Source organism: Hippocampus bargibanti, linkage group LG01, assembly GCF_051943395.1.
Source record: "Hippocampus bargibanti isolate YZ-2025 linkage group LG01, ASM5194339v1, whole genome shotgun sequence".
Taxonomy (NCBI): Eukaryota; Metazoa; Chordata; class Actinopteri; order Syngnathiformes; family Syngnathidae; genus Hippocampus; species Hippocampus bargibanti.
In genome coordinates this window covers 16,962,837-16,984,389 of record NC_142734.1, presented here as the reverse complement: position 1 = coordinate 16,984,389, position 21,553 = coordinate 16,962,837, and positions in this window count along the sequence as shown.

Below are 21,553 nucleotides of genomic sequence, written 5' to 3'. Positions count from 1 at the left end.
AAGGCAAATCAAATCCTCTGTGTTGAGGACCTCATTATGGTCAGAAACAAGCTCCTCGATGTCATCTGCATCCACTTCGAGTCCCGTAGGTGCTGGTAGAATTTTATTACAACAAAAGGCGCGAGGCCGATGATTCCACGGACGCGGAATAAAACGCGACAAAAGAAGGCGGGTGGGGCGATCCGTCCAAGACATTCGCGATCCTGGAAAGCACCAAACTTACGCCACCGCAGCTATCAACTCGCACGTGACAATGTCGGTGTCATTAGTCACGTGGCATCGACAAAATAACACCTTTGTGTAAAGCTTTTAGGCGAAGGATGGTAGCAATGGTGAACGGTACCGGGCTCTTTATTTGTAGAATGGTCGTAGAAAGTTACTCTCAGGGAAGTGACACACAGCGTGAGAGATGTGACAGGCTGAGATTCACATGACAGCCGCAGTGTGCACATGTGACGCCACAAACGCACACCTCGTTCGTGTTTCTCAATGAACTCCTCCTTCTCCTCGACGCTAATTATTAGGGGATCACCTTTCGCACACCTCGTTCGTGTTTCTCAATGATCTCCTTCTTCTCCTTGACGCTGATTATTAGGGGATCATCTTTCATTCATTTCCTAATCGTAAAATTATCTGCAAAAAGCTCCTTGGAGGCGATCGACGTTCGAGGGGGTGTGGAAAGGTGCGCCGGCTGGAGCGCTGTTCAGTCGTGTGCTTCCGCCGAAGATCCGAAGATTACTCCGCCAGATCCGAAGATCACTCCGCCAGCCGTGATGGGTGTGTATCGCGAAATGTAGTGCGTATTTCAAGATTTAAGTTTCATAAATTTGACGTTCGGAAACCGAAAGGTTCGTAAGGTAAGGTGTTCGTAAGCTGAGGTCTCACTGTATATGCTATGAGAAGTGTGTCAGGAATTCTGGCTTAAAATGTCATTCTCATTTTGTTTAAACAAACAAACAAAAAACTAACTAACTAAATAACTAAAATAACAAAAAACTCAAGTCACAGTTTCAACCAAAGTCTGCAGGCTTCTTCTTTTCCTTTCGGCTTTTCCCGTTAAGGCAGGGCTAGCCAACCCGCGGCTCCCGAGCCTCATGCGGCTCTTCAGAGGCGTCCACATGACAAGCGTAAAAAATATTTGTTGCCATTCATCCCCTATGTACCGTAATTTCACGACCATTGTGGGCGCTGCGAAGTTTGGAGAAAGTTTACGACTTTTAAGTGCACCTGATAGTCGTGAAAATACGGTATCAAGCTGACCATGTGACCTCAACAATCATGAACGTGGACTGAAAATCAATCATTTATGTCGTAAACCAGGGGTGGCCAACCAGTCAGACTTGACAAATTATTTACGACGTTAACAATTTGTGTCACGTTCGCTCTCAAAATGGCAGGGAAAAAATGCACAGCTTAACGAAAATATGAAGACGAACACAGTGGGAGACTTTATATTTTTTTGTTGAGCGTAAAGGCAAGCCATTCTGCCTTATCTGTCAGCCGTCCTTAGTGCATTTCAAAGCGTCAAATCTTCAGCGTCACTTCAGCTCACTCCACGCCAACATCGACCAGGAATTTCCCAAAGGGACTGAACTTCGCAAGCACAAGTTGGTCACTTTGAAAACTCAGACTGAAAAGCAAATGATTTTTTTCCGAAATTTTACGAAGCACCCAGAGACCGTAACAATGTAGCCACAAGCCAGTGTCTTGTTGTGCCGGTCCCAAGCCCGGATAAATACAGAGGGTTGTGTCAGGAAGGGCATCCGACGTAAAAAAATTTGCCAAAACAAATATGTGAATCAAACCTCTGAATCCCATACCGGATCGGTCGAGGCCCGGGTTAACAACGGCCCCCATTGGTACTGTTGACCTTCAGGGTGCCAGTGGAAAATTGACTACTGTTGGTCGAAGAAGGAGAGGACGGACAAGAGTAGACAGCAGTACAAGGAGATGCAGCGCATGGTTAGTAAAGGTGGAAACGGCCAAACAAGAGGCCTATGATGACTTGTATGCTCGGCTGGACAGCAAGGAAGGCGAGACTGATCTTTACTGACTGATCTTTAAGAGGTGAAGAAGCATGTCCAGGCAGGCTGGAGCGGGTGGAGAAAAATGTCAGGTGTGATGTGTGATAGGAGGGTTTCAGCTAGGATGAAAGGAAAAGTGTATAAAACAGTGGTGTGACCAGCCATGATGTTTGGACTGGAGACGGTGCCACTGAAGAAAAGACCGGAAGCAGAGCTGGAAGTAACAGAGCTGAAGATGTTGAGGTTTTCTTTGGGAGTGACCATGTTGGATAAGATCAGGAATGAGTACATTAGAGGGACAACTCATATTAGAGGCTTTGGAGAGAAAGTCAGAGAGGCCAGACTGAGATGGTTTGGACATGTCCAGAGGAGAGAGAACGACTACATCGGGAGAAGGATGCTGAGCCTTGAACTGCCAGGCAGGAGACCGAGAGGACGGCCAAAGAGGAGGTTTATGGATGTTGTCAAAGAGGACATGAAGGTAGCTGGTGTGAGAGAAGAGGATGCACAAAACCGGGATAGGTGGAGGACATTGATTCGCTGTGGCGACCCCTGAAGGGAAAAGCCGAAAGGAAAAGAAGAAGAAGAAGAAGACCCAGAGACCGTAACGCTTGCATCATACTAACTGGCTTGGAACATGGCACAGGCTAAAAAGCCATACGATGGGGAGTTTATTAAGAAATGCCTCAGTGACGCTGTTGAAATCTTGTCTCCTGAAAACGACAAACTAAAACGAATGGTAGCAGATGACTAACTGTCCCGCCATACTGTTGAACGCAAGAATATCAGACATTAGCAGGGCTATTGAATCACAGCTGCACTCTGACCTTCAAGCGTGTGAGTATGTTTGTCTCGCATTGGGTGAAAGTTGTGACATACAAGACAAGCATCAGTTGGCTTTATTTGCAGTCTCTGAAAAAGGATTGTGTGATCAAGGAACTCCTTGCTATTGTGCCATTAAAAGACACCCCACGGCATACATGTGAAAGAAACAATGATGGCTTCACAGATGAAGCTGAGTTGGACATGATCGATCTTTGTGAGGAAGACCAACTGAAACCTGCTTTAAGGGAAGGGACCATTGGGTTCTGGAAAAGTGTGCCTGACACTCATGTAAAAGAATTGCTTCGAGTGGCAACAACAGAATGCAAGCCAGATTTAATGAGGATGGTTCTGATCCATTCATAAAGGCCCCAAGGGGTCACGAAGGCGGTCAGGTGTCGGCTCCCTTTGGACATGAACCCCTGGTGGTATGCTTTGCCTTGGTCCAGCAGCGAGAAGATGGTGTTACCCCCAAGGCTATCCACCACGTCCTGTACCCGTGGGATGGGGTGCCGGTCAGGGTGTGTTTTCCGGTTCAGCTCTCTGTAATCAATACATAGCGCAGTGTACCATCTTTTTTCCTGACACAGACGACAGGGGATGAGTAGGAGGAAGTGGACTTTTCCACCCACCCCTGCGCTATCAAGTCCTGTAAATAGTCTTTCACCTCTCTGTACATTGGCTTTGGGACAGACATATATGTCTTTGAAACGGGCTCAGTGTCTTTCAACAAAATGTCCATTTGTAGGTTTTCCACACACCCTATGTCGTCGTCCGATTTTGAAAATGATGCCGATTCCTCTCTCAACATCTGCTGAACGGTCTTTCTTTTATCTTCGTCCAAATGAGAAAGGTCAATTGGGGGGTCCCACTGCTCACTGAGAGCGATGGTGGTATTCTGGACATGGACCTCATTGACAACCGCTGAAGGAAGGTCCCTTTTAAATATGTTAGCTGGGTAGACAGACTCTACTGACTGCACTGTACCAATAATAGCCTTTACTGGAAACCTAATATCATGATTAGTAGGGTTCTGGACACTAACAACTATCCTAGGGATGGAACCTGCCTTTACTGAGACCAACGAGTCACAAAGCTCGAGGCCATCTGGCCACTGTGGGTTTTCACTTGGCTCAAAAACCAATGTAACATCTTCCTTAAAGGGCTCAGCCTGTACTTTGCATGGAATAATAAGTGAGCTATGCCTGGCTATAGTGAATCTCTCATTTGTTGTTTTTACATGGTACTCACGTGTTTGTCCCAGACTAACTGCTTTTATGAAAGTGGCAGCTTTATTGCGCTTAAGGTGGGGAAAAGCTCGTCTAACCGATTTCAAGAGCTTTTCTGTATCCCCTGTTTGTGACTCATTAGAGAGGCTATCAAGACGCTCAATGACATTAAACCCTATGATAGGACACTGTTGCTGGTCACCTTTTAGTACTAATACTGGTACAAGTAGCCCTGGATCATTAGCACTAAGTTTAAATGGTATCTCAAGCCATCCTACATAAGGCATAGCCACAATATTGAAAGTGTTATCAGGGTCAATAAGCTCATTCACATTTTTCAATGACACGTCAGGTAAGTTTGTTTGTTTCCATAACTCATCTACAGCACACACCTGGGACCCCGAGTCTCAGAGTGCTTCAACCCTTTTGTTACCTAAAAAGCACCGAATAAGACATTTCTTTCCCAGTAACTCCCTGACCGAAGGTAATTTGCCACACTGTTTCTTATCTGTACGCTCGACAAATGACTGCTTATGTCTCTTCTGAACGGGGCCACATGTGTGGGGCTTACATTCCATTTTCATAGCACCACTGTAACACTGGGACCTATGTGTCTCTGTGGTCACACCATGTCCCACTGGGGTAACCCTTTCTAGTTTAAAGCATGGTTCCTAGCTGAGTTCTGTGCTTTGCAGCCTGCTCTGAAATGTTCACTACTTCCACATTTAAAACAGTGCTGACAATATTCTTCACCTGTCTGAATACAAGAATAACACCTGGGCTGAGGGTGACGGGGCATGTAGTACTGCTGAGGGGCGAACCGCTGCTGGGACTGTGCTGCCCCCCTCATCGGCCTGGGGCCTGGTGCTGGGTGGTACTGCTGAAGAGCTGATGGGGAGTGCTGGGTGTAGTAGTGCCTGGCTGGTGGATCTACCTGATATTGTGAAGGTGGAGTGAAGGCGACCTGTTCAGGGTAGTGGTCAGGCAGGCGTTCAGGTCCTCCGCTGGTGAGCTGAGAAGTGGCTGTTGGTTTCTGAATAGTCTCTTTGATCTGGGACACTTCTGCACGCAGCTCTTTTAACAGCATCATCTCTGACCTCATCTCTTTGATCTCTGAAAGGAGTTCATTCGGCACAGTAACAGTATTGTGCTTTAAGACTGTCTTCTTCCCAATCGGGACTGGTGTGTCATCTAACTGGACAGTGTTCAGCGTTGTCACCCGTGCAGCAGCATTTTTGTTTTTTTCCTGTCGCTCTTTTTCATTTGCACATGCCATGTTTAATTTTTCTAACAGTACTTCATCTGATGTGGTGGTTAGCAGGAGGAAAGGTTGCATGTCACTCTTTACATTGTCACTCTGTAACCCCGTCAGAACTGTGTGCAGGAATAAACTCTGGACCAATGTGGGATCATACTTCACCCCTGATTCAGCCTCTTGAGATGCAAAAAGAATCCTTTGACGAAGATCCATTGCACGCAGTAGAAATTTCTGTGGGGACTCTTTATTAGTCTGCACTTCCGATGAGAGCTGCTTGAACAATTCAGTGGCTCCTCTCTCTTGATAGTGAGATCGGAGAATCCTTCGTAAAGAAGGTAGGGTGAGATTTTCTTTCCCTTCGAGGTAGCTTCTCAACTGCAGACCTGGTGTTATGGCACGAACCACTGCATCGATGATCTCATCCCCCTGGTAGCCTTTACTGAGCCCACTTTCTATCTGTCCGACCACATTAGGAAATGTGAGTTTATCTTTTTGTCCGAGTTCACCTATTTGTCCAGATATTTTGAAATCTTTGCGCCAGGGGGCAGTGTCTGGGGGCACTATGCTTCTCTTTCGCACTGCATCCCGACCTTTTTCACTTGGTTTGGCTATTCCTAGTTCAAAATCTTTTATACTTTCAATCAAGTCCTTTACACGTAACAAATCTGACATTCCTCCATCTTCTAGCTCTAATTCAGCTCTTTCAATGTAGGTTGACACAATATTAATTAGTTGGCCTCGAGTCTTTCCTGTAAGTTGCTCTCTTTCCAGTCCAGATATTTGGATTTCAGCACATAACTCTGACAACTGTTGAAAATTCAGTCCAAATAACTTGCCTTTGATGTCCAACTGTAATTCCTCTAACGCCATTTTCGAGAGGGTAGACGCAGTTCAACTGGCCGGATTCACTTCAAAGTCTTCCAGTGCCCTCTAGTGGTGGCTGTACGCACAGAGATGCAACCAGAGCACATGTAGAAACAAACCAGTAAACGGCGACGCCACTCCGACTGGGTGGATTGGGGATATTCGGCGCGAGCTTCTACCCACGGCGAGTAGACAACACTCGAACGCAAATATCCCAGCGGTGCCTCCAAAATGTTGCGCTCTCCACTATAGTAAGGGAGATACGGTGTTGTGGGATCCAGAAAAAAAAACACAAGACAAGCAATGTGATACGTCTTGACTCAACAGTGGTTTACTTCGAATGCCCCGATCTAATGCAAACGTATGCGCACAACAATTTCCGGTCCAACGATCTAAATCGGTCCGACACGAAACACTAACCGAAGCAGGCGTTCCATGTTTAAATAAACATTTTCGATATATATCATTTGTAAACCAATAGAACTACGCGAATGTCACCAAAATAGGAAATAAGATAATTTACAACCTGTCACAGTTCAAGACAAGGAATGCCAGAAGTCCCTCTAAGCAACATGCACGCTATTGTAAATTATTATATTTTTGTTTGTGGACTTGGTTGAACTGAGTTTGTGTGTGTAAGACAGTCTTCTTTGTTGGAAATGTTCCTGTGGTTTTAGTACTCTATGAGTCAATTTCTGATATTGTGGCGGGCACTAGGACCAGGCATCTCACCCAGCAGGTGCAGGGGAGGGGGCAGTTCATGTTGCATGTATTGCACTGCTTTTGCTGTTCAGTTCAGATCCACTTGTTAGCCGTTGGAATAAATACGTCTCCACATATTCATCGTGTGTGCTCATTCCTCAACGGCTACACTGGTGACCCCGACAATGGAAATGTTCATGGCAACGGACGAAGATGTTTCTTCTACAGCCATGTCGCCACGACCGGCGCCCAAACTCGCAGCTGCCGCCTACACCGCGAAGTTGCCCGAGTTCTGGCACAGCGACCCGGCTTCGTGGTTCCAGCATGTGGAAGCACTTTTCCACCTACAAGGCGTCACGACAGATGACCTAAAATATTACATGGTCGTGGCGTCCCTCGACCAACCGACAACGCATCGCATGATGCAACTTCTGCGCGCGCCTCCACGATGTAGGAAGTACGACGCGCTCAAACAATGGCTGCTCCGACGGTTCACGCTGTCGGCCTCCGAGAGAGCAGACAGACTTCTTTCGCTTCCCGGACTCAGCGACGGAACAGCAGTGGATCTAATGGACAAAATGCTGTCGCTGTTAAATGCGGATGATGGCGGATTCCTTTTCCCCCACATTTTCCTTCGCCAGCTACCACCCGAAGTGCACGCCGTGCTCACTAACTCAACGTGCCTAGCCACCGGCGACTATCGTGGCTTGGCGGAAGAAGCAGATCGAGCGCTTCTGGCGATACGGCGGTTAGCCGTGCAAATTGATCCGACCGTCGTGGCCGCAGTGGGATCGCAGAAGCGGCGCGGGAAAGCCACCTGCTATTTCCATCAGCGGTTTGGCGCCAAGGCTCGACGCTGCGCACCTCCCTGCTCCCATGAGACGACAGGAATTTTCAACGCCCAACACCCAGTAGCAGCCGTGGGCGCCAGCAACGAAAGCGAGCTGCTTTTCATCACGGACTCCTCGTCAGGAAGACGTTTCCTTGTGGACAGCGGGGCTGTCAGCTGACAGCTGACGCCCACCGCTGCGGACAAGATGGCAGGTGGATGCGGGCCTGCCTTGTGCGCAGCTAATAAATTGTGAAGGGGGAGTGAAGGCGACCTGTTCAGGGTAGTGGTCAGGCATCGCTAACTTCGGTTCCAGGTCGGTGACTGTGCGTTTCCACGGACGGGAATTCAAGTGGAACTTTATTATTGCCGCGACCACAGTTCCCATAATTGGCGCAGATTTTTTATGTGCTCACGGACTTCTTGTGGACATTGCCAACCGTCGTTTGATTGACGCCATCTCTTTCGCCACTTTTCCGTGTGAGGCCGGAGGGCTCGGGGCGTTAACGCATGCAAATTATTTAACATCGGGTAACGTTTATGAATGCCTGCTGACCGATTATCCGTCGTTAACCACACCCGCCTTTTCCAATGCCGATACTAAACACGGGGTAGAGCATTTAATTCCCACGGTTGGCCCGCCAGTTTTTGCCCGCGCTCGTCGCCTCGACGCGGCAAAATTGGCAATGGCGAAAGGGGAGTTCGCGACGATGGAGCGCTTGGGCATCGTGAGGCGTTCCAACAGCCCGTGGGCCACACCATTGCACATGGTCCCCAAAAGTGACGGTTCTTGGCGGCCGTGCGGTGATTTTCGTCGGCTTAATAATGTAACCACACACGATCGTTACCCAATTCCGCACATCCAGGACTTTTCCGCACGTTTGGCCGGAGCCGTGATCTTTTCCAAAGTTGACCTCGTTCGCGGTTATCACCAGGTTCCGGTACGGGCAGAAGATGTGCCAAAAACTGCAGTAATAACCCCTTTTGGCCTTTTTGAATTCCTCCGTATGCCTTTTGGCCTGAAGGGGGCGGCACAGACCTTTCAGAGACTGATGGACTCAGTCTTGCGAGGTCTTGATTTTGTATTTGTCTATCTAGACGACATCCTTATGGCCAGCCCTTCACCGGAGGAACACCTGTCGTACTTAACTGAAGTTTTCAAGCGCCTTGATTCGCACGGCCTTATAGTCAACCCTGTTAAGTGCCAATTTGGTCTGTCCAAGATCGATTTCTTGGGGCATCGCATTTCTCCACAGGGCGCCATCCCCTTACCCGCCAAAGTACAAGCAGTGGTGGATTTCCCCCGCCCGGCCACAGTTAAGGCTCTGCAGGAATTTTTGGGAATGATCAATTTTTACAACCGGTTTCTTCCTCACGCAGCCGACCTCCTACAACCCCTCTACGGCGCCTTGAGAAAAAAGAAGGCTAACGACCCCGTCGAGTGGGTACCGCAACGAGCGCAATCCTTCCAACGGGCCAAGGAAGCTCTTGCGGGTGCAACTCTTCTGGTCCACCCAATCTCAACCGCACAGGTAGCTTTGACTACCGACGCGTCTGATGTTGCCGTAGGGGCGGTGGTTGAGCAGCTTGTGGAGAACGAATGGCAGCCCCTTGCATTTTTCAGTCGGAAACTGCAAGATAACAAACACAAGTACAGTGTTTTCGACAGAGAGTTGTTAGCACTCTATCTTGCAACGCGCCATTTTCGTTTCCTCCTCGAGGGCCGCCGGTTTACCGCATATGTGGATCACAAACCACTCACATTCGCCATGTCAAAGGTGACTGAACCGTGGTCGGCCCGACAGCAACGGCATTTGGCGGCCATTTCTGAATTCACAACAGACATTCAGCACGTGGCCGGCAAATGTAACCCTGTGGCCGATTGCTTGTCACGCGCGATTGTGTGTCCAGTCCAGCTCGGGGTGGATTTTTCAGAGATGGCCACCGCCCAATCTGAGGATCCGGACATCCACGAACTCAAGGCAGCAGGCACAGCCCTGAAACTTGAGAAGGTGCCGTAGCTGTTGTGGCCTTTATGTCCTTCTCTGCGGTGGACCTGCCTCTGAGTCAATTCTGCCTCGCGCTGGCTGACCCGGGGCACGACTGGTGGAAGGCGGATCCGCCCCTCGCGCCGCACGTCACAATCTCGCTTTCGACGCGCACCGGCTTTCTGCAGCCCACCCCGCCATCTGTGGGAAAACTACAGCCCCGGCTGGTCCCCTGAGCAGCTCGGGGGTCTCCCAAACGCCTGAAGTGGTGCGTGCGACTGGGCTTGAAGTCTCTTGCCGGCCGCACACTCCTCACAGCGCCGGCAGAATTCATCCACGTCGTGTCGATGGTGTCCCCAGTAGAACACTTCGCGGATCCATCGGAGGGTCTTTGCACGGCCAAGGTGTCCTAAGCCAGTGCCCCTATGACATGCTCTCAGCACCGTCTCTCGCAGAGCTTTTGGCACAACCACCTGCCATCTCTCTTCCCCACTAGCAGGTTCTCTCCAAGCATGCTGTAGCGCAGCATCCTTTATGTGCAGCTCAGCAACCTTGCTCCAGAGGGCTTTGGAAGCAGCAGAGTCCCATCATGTCTTTCCAGGATGGCCTCCTGCCACTCTGGACCCACCGCCGCACCGGGTTGAGGTTGTGGTCCTCTTCTTGCTTTGTAGCCTACTCTGCAGTGTCCACAGCTTCCAAGGTGCAGCATGTTGGCCCAGCAGCAGCCGCTTCTCCAAGCATCTCCAACTCTCTTGATGTTATTGCCCCCTCTGGTGGGCATTCCATCGCAGGGCGAGTAACCTCTACCCGATCTCCTGTCGAGGGCAGAGTGGACAGCAGTGCTGAAGGGTCTGCTGTGTTGATGGCCACCCCTGGGGTACCCTGTTGAGATGCCGTGATCAGCTCTACATGTTGGCCACCTTGCAGGGTGAGCACCCCAGCCTCCAAGTTCACCACCCAATTTGTGGCTTTTAAAAAGTCCCGTCCTAGAATACAGGGGTCACTCACGTCAGCTACCCAAGCTGAGTGGGTTGTTGAGGAACCCCCCAGGGCAAAAACAAATGTCCCTTTGCCCTTCATCTTGGCCGCTTCACCGGTCACTGTCCTCAGTTTTGTGCGTGTCGACTTTAAGACGGTTCCAACGTCAGGCCTCACGATCGTGACTGAAGTCCCAGTGTCCATGACTGTGGTACCCCATGTCTGTCCAACCCACTGTCATCGCTCCGCATGTGGACTGCAGTTCCCGGCTGACCACTGGAGGGGTCTGCGCCGCCCGGCCTTCTGGGACCCTTCGCCGTTTCATCTTTGAGCAGTGCCGCAGCAGATGACCTGGCTGTCCACACCCCGAGCAGACAGCAGGGCGCGCACGTTGACCACTCCCTTCCTCCTGTTGTGCTGGCCGGATATTCAACGCACACACCAGCTCTTCCACCCACGACGGCCGGCACGCCGCAGCTTTCGACAACGAGGTCACCGAATCGGGGGAAGCTGCTGTCTGCAGTACTCCCTTGACTGCGCAATGGCAAGTGCTTCTCCAAGCGCCGCTGGGTGGGCAAGCTGGGCATGCAGCCGTAGTTCATCAGGTCTGACAGCTTGGATGAACGGGTCACGAATCAGTTCATCTCACACTTCCTCTGGCATCCCAGCATATGCGCGTAGACCCAGGCTCTCAATCGCATGGGCTAGACAATGTAGCGGCTCACCGAGATGTCGATCACGCTGCTTGAACTCACAGCGTAAGGAGTCTTTCAAATTGAACTCCCCAAAGCGCCTCTGCAGAGCGCCCACCAGCGCCCTGTAATCAAGTCTCTGTCCAGGGCTCAGTAGCAGCAGACAGGACGTAGCCTCCTCAGTCAGTGAAAGCGCTAACTGCACCGCCTTCACCTTGTCCGGCCAGTTCGATGCGTGGGCCACCAATTCGAACTGTGCCAAATACGCCTCCCAACTTCCCTGGCGGGCTCATGCCCATTCTGGTGCGGGTTGCCAGCGTAAAGACGACCGCGCTCCATGCCACTTGACTCCGATACGTCAATTCCGCCTGGAAAGGCCTCCCCTTCTACTACTTCTACCGAGTAGTGTCGTCGCGGAACATCTTCCCTCAAAAGTTCGAAGTGCAACGGGTGAATCCGGAGCTTCTGACACCAATGTAATGCCCCTCGGCGTGATAAAGGATGCGCACAGTCGTTGGCACAGCTCGTCAGGCTTTTATTAAGCAAATGTTGCAGTTAGCACCATCATACCGGAGTTGTTGTTACGCCACAACTCACGCGCAGTCATGCTCTCAGGCTCTCTCGCGGACTTCTCGTTGTCGGGTCCTCACTTCTCTCCGTGACGTCATGCTCCCCCGACTAGCCCAGTCCCCAAACATGCAACTCACAAGCACCGGACGTTACACTATGATTCAAATAGTTCTGAAGAGGAAAGCATGTTTGCAATCGATTAAAGAATTTATTCCCTGTCATTGTCATGAGGTATCTGGGGGGTGGGGGGTGTAGCACCCAAAAGAGGCAGAAGATGGCGACAAATTCCGTGGAAACGGGCTGATTAATTCCTTACAATTTTTGTCAGCGAATATCAAATAGATGCTCGGCGCAACACACAAGGATTCGCCATCACGTTATTTATGTTTTCTTTGTTATTTTGCCATCAACACGGATCAACACGAAGTTTTCAGACCAAACAAAGTGCCGCAAAATGCATTGACGTGTCAAAGGACTGCTACAGACTGCTACAGCTGCAGACAGTGTGTCCTTTTTAAAGGACACACTGTCCTTATAACGTAAACTATATGCGGTGGAATCTTTGTAAAATACGCTCAGTAGAAGTCATTTGAAGCGATTTTACAAATTATGGACACAACTTGTCCAGAGACGTCGGTTGCTCTTTAAGCAAACTAAAGTCTACAGGCTCCTTTCCAAACATAAATTTCAATAATGATTCTGCAACCAACCACTGTGTCAGACTCCGTTGAAGAAACACATAATCCTCATTAGAATGTCACTGATTTGATCAAATAACGTCACACTTGAGGATGATATCACTCAACCATGTTTTTTTCCTTCTTGGTATACAATCCGGCATTTTATAGTGTAACTCACAGGTCAATTATGGTATTACTGCAAGGGTCTTATTTGGCTGTTTCGGTGATTATACATTCATGTGTGGGATACTGTGTTGGACATGAAGTCCACCACACACTATGACAACAAGAAAACACTGCCACTTTTTGGGTTCCACTTCATGTTTTTCTCACGTTTTTAACAATGCTAAAATTTGCATGAATGAGGATCAGTCATTTCTCATAGTCAAAGCAGGAAATGACACATTTATAAAGGACTGCAAACTGACTTTTGTGACATTGTGTGGAATCCAAAGCACTTCAAGCATCAAGGTTGTCATTTTTCTGTGATGAGCTCCTTAATTGTTGCATGCACAGTTGACGCCGCAAGGGCATAAATGGCTCCAGTTTATAGTCAAAATTCTCCCCCGTGTTATGCATCTCTCGGGTCCTTGGTGGCTGTAAGAGTTTGATGTCTCTTTATTTTTAGAATGGTAGTTGTCAGATCTCCCATGGAAGTGACACGCAGATGTAGATCGTGGCGTGGAGTCTAGCAAGTCGTGCTGTGAAACTCCGTCCGATGCTGAGCGGGTCTCTGCGAGCTGCGTATCTGTCCGAGTCCGAGATGATTATTGTCGTGTTGTCAAATAAGGCACACGTGAGTCCAGCTGTGCGTTAACGTGGGTAACTCTTTATTTAGCCTCCAATGCTGTGCTTCTTCCCAGTCACTCCCCCTGCTGGTCCTTGGCGCCTCCTGCTGACGTCATCGCCCAGCGCCACTGATCTTGTCAACAATCACACCACATCTCCCCTTTCTAGAATCATTGGATAGACTACCAATGATTCAACAGACCTTGAGGATTATTCTGCCTCGTGGTTGAAAGGTCTGCTCGTCCCTCAGACTGTGACAAGGGATCGCATAGGAAAAACAAACATATTTGAGACAATCCATTTGAGAACAATAACTTGATGGTCCATCATAACTGATCCTCCTCTATGCTCTGTAATGGGCTGAACATTGTATGGACAAACAGAACAGCATGTACAAGTACATCTCAATATTCGGAATACACCCACCCCCGTTTTTTTTTTTTTTTTTAACGAACAACCCTGCAAGCAGAGCCTGAAAGTAGGGGGAAAATGGGTGAAAAAAAAAGAAAATCACAAGTCCAACCTGGTTGGTTTCACCACGACTCTCCCAAACCTGGTCTTGGTAGTAGGAGTGGGTGGTGGTGCTGGAAGATTGTGCTGTAGTGGTCCCGCTGATGGACTTTCTGGATCGCTTCCCGAAGACTGCTCCGCTGCATCACAGCCACTCTGCTCAGGCGAGGACCTCATTGGGATGAGATGACGCCGGTTTCGTCTGATGGTCCCGTGAGGTCCCTCTACCAGATATGATCGTGGGGAAGCATGTCTTTCGATGATGGCTCCTTCCGCTCCTTGGTCCTTAATCCACACACACTGTCCCGGGTTGAGTCTGACGAGGTTCTGTGCACGATGTCGCGTGTTGTAGCGTTGTGCATCTTTTGTCCTCTTCTCATCTTCCTTCTGGATGATGGCTTCTCGGTCGGGGATGGCTGGGTTAAGCAGGACAGGAAGGATGGGAACCCTCGTGCGGAGTCTCCTCCCCATTAGAAGCTGAGCGGGGCTGTACCCGTTTTCAAGAGGGGTAGCCCTGTACGCAAGCAAGGCCAGATAGGGGTCATCTGCTTTTTTCAAGAGGCTTTTGATCGTTTGAACTGCACGTTCTGCCTCGGCATTGCCTTGAGGGTATCGTGGGCTACTTGTAATGTGGCGGAACCCATACGACTCCGCAAACTCTGTGAAGACTGTTCCGGAGAACTGAGGCCCTCCATCCGAAACCAAAAGGTCCGGGATCCCATGGCGTGCATATATTGATTTGAGGTGGCGGATTACCTCGTTCGATTTTGTGGAGGCCAACAGAGCTATTTCCACATACCTTGACATGTAGTCTACAACCAGCAAGTAGGTCTTGTTTCCGAGCATGAACAAATCTGCTCCTAGCTTTTCCCATGGTCTTCCTGGGTACGGTGATGGAATCATTGGCTCTCTGTGGTTCAGTCTCTCCTTGCAGCATGTTCGGCAGTTGAGAACCAACTCGTTCAGCTGTTGGCTTAGCCCAGGCCACCACACCGCCCGCCGCGCTCGTTCTCTACACTTTACCACGCCCTGGTGACCTTCATGCAGTTTAACGAGAACATCATTTCTCATGGTTGAAGGTATGACAATTCTCTGTCCCTTCAGTAGGATTCCGTCGTGGACTGTGAGGAATGCCTGCTCTGCTCTGTACAGCCTGAGTGCCGGTTCATTGGGGCCTTGTTCAGGCCAGCCTTCTTTGCACAACTGCATCACACGTGCACACACGCTGTCCCTCTGCAGCTGCTCTCTCAGCCTTTCGAGGTAATTGGTGGTTGCCGGGAGGTTCTCCATCACCATGTCGATGTAGATGTTCGTATCTTCGAGCAATTCTTTGTCATCTGGTGTCGCCTCCTTCTCCACTGGAGCTCGAGACAGTGTGTCAGCTGTCAACAGGCTTTTTCCTGGGACGTGAGAGATGGAGTAAGAGTAGCGCATGAGTCGCATTCTGAAGCGTTGTATCCGTGGAGGTAATGTATCCAGGGCTTGGGACCCCAGGAGACTCAGGAGAGGTTTGTGGTCCGTCTCCATCAAGAAATGCTTCCCGATGAGAAAGTTACGAAACCTCTCGCAGGCCCAGGTCAGCCCCAGAGCCTCCTTCTCCACTTGAGCATATCTCTGCTCCGTAGATGTGAGCGAGCGTGACACGTAAGCTATTGGTCTCCATTCTTCCTCCCACTTTTGGAGAAGAACTCCGCCCAACCCGTACGACGACGCATCTGCAGAGACTTTACTTTCTCTGTTGGGATCAAACATGGCCAGCACCGGTGTGGACGTCAGCGCGTCTTTTAAATCTTGAAAGGCTCGTGCCTGGTCGACGCCCCACACCCAGCAGTTCCGTTTGGACAGGAGGTCTCGGAGAGGCTTGTCTCGATCTGCCAACCCCGGCACAAACCTCCCCAGTTGGTTCATCATTCCGAGAAAACTTCTCAACTCTGTTAGATTTGTTGGTTCCGGCATCATCCTTACTGCCTCAGTTTTAGCTGGGTCTGGCCTGATGCCGCTGTCTGAGATCACATGGCCTAGAAATGTCACTTCTGACTTTGACAGTTCACATTTTTCCACATTGAGAGTGATGCCTGCCTCCTGGATTTTCTCCAAGGTAGCATGCAGGCGGGCATCGTGCTCCTCCTGCGTCCTGCCCCATATGAGCACATCATCCATGAGGCAAACAACACCGTCCAGCCCTTCTGTAACCTCTGTTACCATTCTGTTTTGAAAGTGTTCAGGGGCGGAGGCTATCCCAAAAGGTAGCCTCTTGAAATAATAGCGTCCAAATGGCGTGATGAAAGTTGTAAGCTTTGCGGAATTAGGTGTTAGGGGTATTTGCCAGAACCCCATTTTTGCATCCAGCTTACTAAAAACCCTGGCTCCAGCCAGCATGCCGAGTGTTTCCTCCACTGATGGCAGGATATACATTTCTCTGCAGACTGACTCGTTGAGTTTGGTGAGGTCGACACAGATTCGTACAGCACCTGATTTCTTGGGCACTACCACGATGCCAGCGCACCAGTCTGTTGGCTGCTCGATTCTTTTTATTACTCCGAGTCGTTCCATGCGGGATAGCTCTTTCTTGACTTTGTCCATTAATGGCAATGGAATCCTCCTTGGTGTTTTTAAAGAGAAAGGTTCAGACCCTGGTTTCAGTTTGATGTTGTACGGCTGCCGCATCTTTCCGAGTCCAGTGCATATTTTTGGGTAGTTGTCTTTTAATGACTGCATAGTGACGCTGCCTAGGCGTGCGACGAGCCCCAGCCTGCAGCTCACAGATCTCCCCAGCAAGGCAGTATGCACATGACGACTGATGTAAACATCCTCCATCACCTCCTTCTCACCTTTTCTCAGCGGCAGCTTGGCGACGCCCACAACCTCAAGAGGGCTGCTCCCTGGTCCCAGGAGTCGTTTTGTTGCCTTTTTGAGTTTAGGGAGATTGTTTTGATACGTGACCTTGAATGCTTTGTATGGCAGAACAGTGACGTCGGCGCCAGTATCGATTTTAAACATCACACTGCGCTGATTTATGTCGATCTTGACCATCCACGGATCACGGTCTGTCACAACACTGCCAAGGAGAACTGCTTCCTCCCCCTCGTCTTCCTCATCTCCTGTAATTTCATGCGTCGATTTGAATTTACATACGCGCTGAAAATGTCCCTTCCGCCCGCAAGCATGACATTTCACCTCATGGGCCGGACAATCAAATTTTGGATGAGAAGGAGAGCTGCCGCATTTCTGGCACACTGACTGTGCCCCCCTTTCCTTCCTAAAGTGAGTACTGTGGGGCTTGTTTGTCTGGCTATTGGCATAGTTGGGTGAGTTTTTAGCCGTCTTTAATTTGCTTTTGAACACTCTGTCAACAGATTCGGCGCCACTTGCCTCTGAGTTGGTGTCCCCCCGCAGATAAGGCTGTTGCCTCTTCACCTCCTCACTTTGCCGTGCTATTCTTATGGCTTTTTCAAGGGTCAGATCCGCATCCAACTGCAATCGTTCGGACAATCCCTTGTCCCGTAGTCCGACTACAATTCTGTCTCTGATCAGTTCATTGCGTAGCGTCCCATAGCTACAATGCTCTGCCAGGGCATACAGTGCAGTGACAAACGAATCCACACTCTCCCCTTCCTTTTGATAGCGCATGTTGAATATTGCACGCTCAAAGATGACATTTTTCTTCACAACGAAGAAGTCTTGGAGTCCCCTCCGCACTTCTTGATACGTGCACCGTTGAACCTCCGTCAGATTCAACCCGCGTAAAATATCATCAGCCTCGTCACCCATGCAGTAAATAAGTGTGTTTACTTGATTTTCTTCAGAACTCGCTTTAAGGTTACTTGCCAGGCGAAATCTTTCAAATCTCCTGATCCATTTTTCCCACTCCTGCGGTTTTGAGAAGTCAAAGGGTTCTGGCGGCTGGATGTTGAACGTGGCGCACGGCCCCGCGGTGACGACTGGTCCCGCAGCCTGCTGTGCACCTCGCGCCATGGCTCCATTAGCCCGTGCCGATGTTCCATCCTCTACGTCGCTCATGTTGCCTTTTTCTCTCCGCCGCGTTTCCAAAATATCCTCTTCGCGCACACCACGTCAACTACAGGACTTCTGACACCATGTCGTGTTGTCAAATAAGGCACACGTGAGTCCAGCTGTGCGTTAACGTGGGTAACTCTTTATTTAGCCTCCAATGCTGTGCTTCTTCCCAGTCACTCCCCCTGCTGGTCCTTGGCGCCTCCTGCTGACGTCATCGCCCAGCGCCACTGATCTTGTCAACAATCACACCACAATTATGATATTCTGTCCCGCGACTGCTGCGCTTTTATACTATTTCCAAGCGTGGCATGTGTGTCAGGCTGAGACTCACATCAACGGGGTCAAAGGGCTTGAGACATCAAAGCCGTGGTGCGCACCTGTGACGCCACAGCTCCACTACATGTATCTACATCAGTATGAGGATGACGCCTCGGACTGATGTCCAAAACATTTATTGTGGAACACTGTGGAAACTAAAAGACATTTAAAACAACAATCAACATTAGTACAATAGTGTAACGTTCAGAGCTTGTGTTGTGCATGTTTTGGGGCTGGGCTTGTCGGGGTAGCGTGACGACACACACGGAGAGAAGGGAGGACCCGACAACGTGTTGGGGAGAGTGCCTAAGGCAGGGGTGTCAAAGTCATTTTTTGCCGCAGGCCACATTGTAGTTATGGTTTCCTCTCGAGGGCCGTTATGAATTTGGGGAACCCATTAGAATGTTTAAATCCCTTCAAATATTACATATAGAGCACACAGCAAATTAATGAATAACTCGTTTTCAAATCTGAAGTCAAGAATAATGACTTTTATTGCGGTTGACACAAGGTGACTGAACCGTGGTTGGTCCGACAGCAACGGCATTTAGCGGCCATTTCGGAATTCACAACAGACATTCAGCACGTGGCCGGCAAATGTAACCCTGTGGCCGATTGCTTGTCACGCACAACGTGTGTCCTGTCCAGCTCTGGGTGGATTTTTCAGAGATGGCCACCGCCCAATCTGAGGATCCGGACATCCACAAACTCAAGGCAGCAGCTACGGCCTTGAAACTTGAGGAGGTGGCACTGTGTGAAGGGGGTCCCACTCTCCTCTGCGATGTGTCCACGGGTCGCAGTCGTCCCGTGGTTCTGCAGGAGTGGCGTCGGCGAATTTTTGACTCTATTCATTCCCTCTCACACCCTGGCGTCCGGGCATCAGTCAAACTACTTGGGGCCATGTTTGTCTAGCCTGGGTTATGAAAGGACGTCAGGAAGTGGGCAGCTGCATGTGTGTCATGTCAGCGTGCCAAAGTCCACAGGCACACCCGGGCAAGCACGGAAACTTTTTCCATTCCGGCCAGGAGATTGGACCACGCCCATGTGGATCTGTTCGGGACCCTCCCTCCTTCGCAGGGTTGGATACATCTCCTCACTATGGTCGATCGGACCACTAGGTGGCCGGAAGCAGTCCCCCTGTCCTCCACGACCTCGGCAGATATAGCCCGTGCATTTCTGTCGTCCTGAGTCGCACGTTTCGGCACGCCATCCAATATCACTTCGGACAGGGGCCCCCAGTTTGTGTCCGAGCTCTGGTCGGCCATGGCACAGTCCTTGGGTGTGCAGGTACACCGCACTATGGCCTACCACCCGCAGGCTAACGGGATGTGTGAACGTTTCCACTGGTCACTTAAAGCCGCACTATCGGACGATAATTGGGTCGACCAGCTTCCGTGGGTCACGTTCGGCCCCAAAAGAAGAACCTTAACACCGCTCCAGCAGAGTTAGTGCTCGGACAGCCGCTGCGCGTCCCTGCTGAATTTCTGCCTGAAGGGTGCACCTTCTTTCCCCTTTTTGCCAAGAGAGGCCATGACTCCAGCACCATTTCACCAGTGCGTCCTTAAAGTATTTGTTCCGTCCGCTCTTAGGTTAGCCTGGTTTGTCTTTGTGCGTCACGATGCCCACCGCTCTCCCCTCCAGCCACCGTACGATGGCCCGTTTAGAGTGCTCGAACACGGTGAAAAGACTTTTGTGCTCGAGTTGGGTGGGCGAGGACATTTCGCCGGCCCAGGTTCCACATCGCGGACGACCTCCGAAACCTCCAGCCTCACCGCGCCATGCCAGGGTTGAGTGTCGTTGCCCCACTCAGGTCTCACCCGGGTCACCTGCCCAAATAACTTCACGGGCACCACCGAACGGAGGACTGCGTAGTCGTTGTGGCAGGCTGGTCAAACCCCCAGCAAAGTTTTCACCTTGACTTTCCTTCTGGGTGTTCTGGGGGAGGGGGGGGGCTGTGTGGCGGGCACTAGGACCAGGCATCTCACCAAGCAGGTGCACAGGAGGGGGCGGGTTTATGTTGCATATATTTTACTGCATTTCCTGTTTGAGTCAGATCCACTTGTTAGCCGTTGGAATAAACACGTCTCCACATTCAGTCGTGCATGCTCCTTCCTCAACAGCTACAAATGTATGTATTTTCCCGATCCCGTAGTTCTGGTTGCAACATGGTGTTGGATGTCAGCCGCAGGTAATGTTTTGTTTTGAACCCTCAACGACGACATAACATTATGCATTTAACTCAAGCACCCATTTAGAAGAGCTTTGAATGAAGTGGCATGCCCCAGGGTCAACCTGGAGCTGAAGTGTCGTATGTATAGCAGACACCCACGCTGTTGTCCTGCTCACTGCAAAAGCATTTGTGTGTTGAGATGTTTGCTTTTTGTGTCTTTCATCTGATAGATTCAGATTCAAATTGAAGCAAATAGACTACGGTTTTCAGGATGCTGACTGCTCTAATCACAAGCAGTCTGCCAAAGTCTTAACAAAGATTGGCTATAATCCTATCTTATTTCTTACTTGCGGTGAAACATGCGCAATTGTTGTATATTGCTGATCACAAACCAACCTCTGCCATAAAATGATAACCACTGTTAACCACTCCAAATACTACAGCTGTAATGACGAAGAGTATTGCCAAAACTCAACATCACGATGTTCATGTATAATTGGTCACCTGACAACTTCATCCAAATCTCCTACACTTGTGAACCACAAATTGAAGGTAAAAGTCTTACGTTGCCAATACAGTTATTCAGTTAGTAGGTGGCAAGGTCACGATTTATCCAGTTTTTAGAGACGTGACCGTTTTCACTTCGTTATTGTTTGAAATTACTATACAGTATGATGAATCAAAACAAAATTGGGACATTCCATTCCATCCATTTCAGACGGTGTCCAAAAAACTTGACTGCACGCTGTCCTCTAACTATTTAACCTATTTCTTCGTTGAGTAATTATTCAGTTCCATTTGTTAACGTAAGATGGCACTGCACTCATGTACGTATAGACTTTACCACCCTTTTTGTAAAAACAAAATAATATACAATACAATAGAAGACTGCAATTCTCTGTTCAAATATATTTACTTTCAAGGAAAAATATATGTATATCTCCAAATAGAAAACAAACAAAACATTGCTTGCAACTATATTGTTGTGAATGTACCGTAAAACAAAGACAATCACTTGGAATGAGATGCAACATTTTGTAGGCACCGTCTTTTTTGGCTTACACAGACACACACACACACAATTGGACAATCATTAAGAACATGTTGACTTGC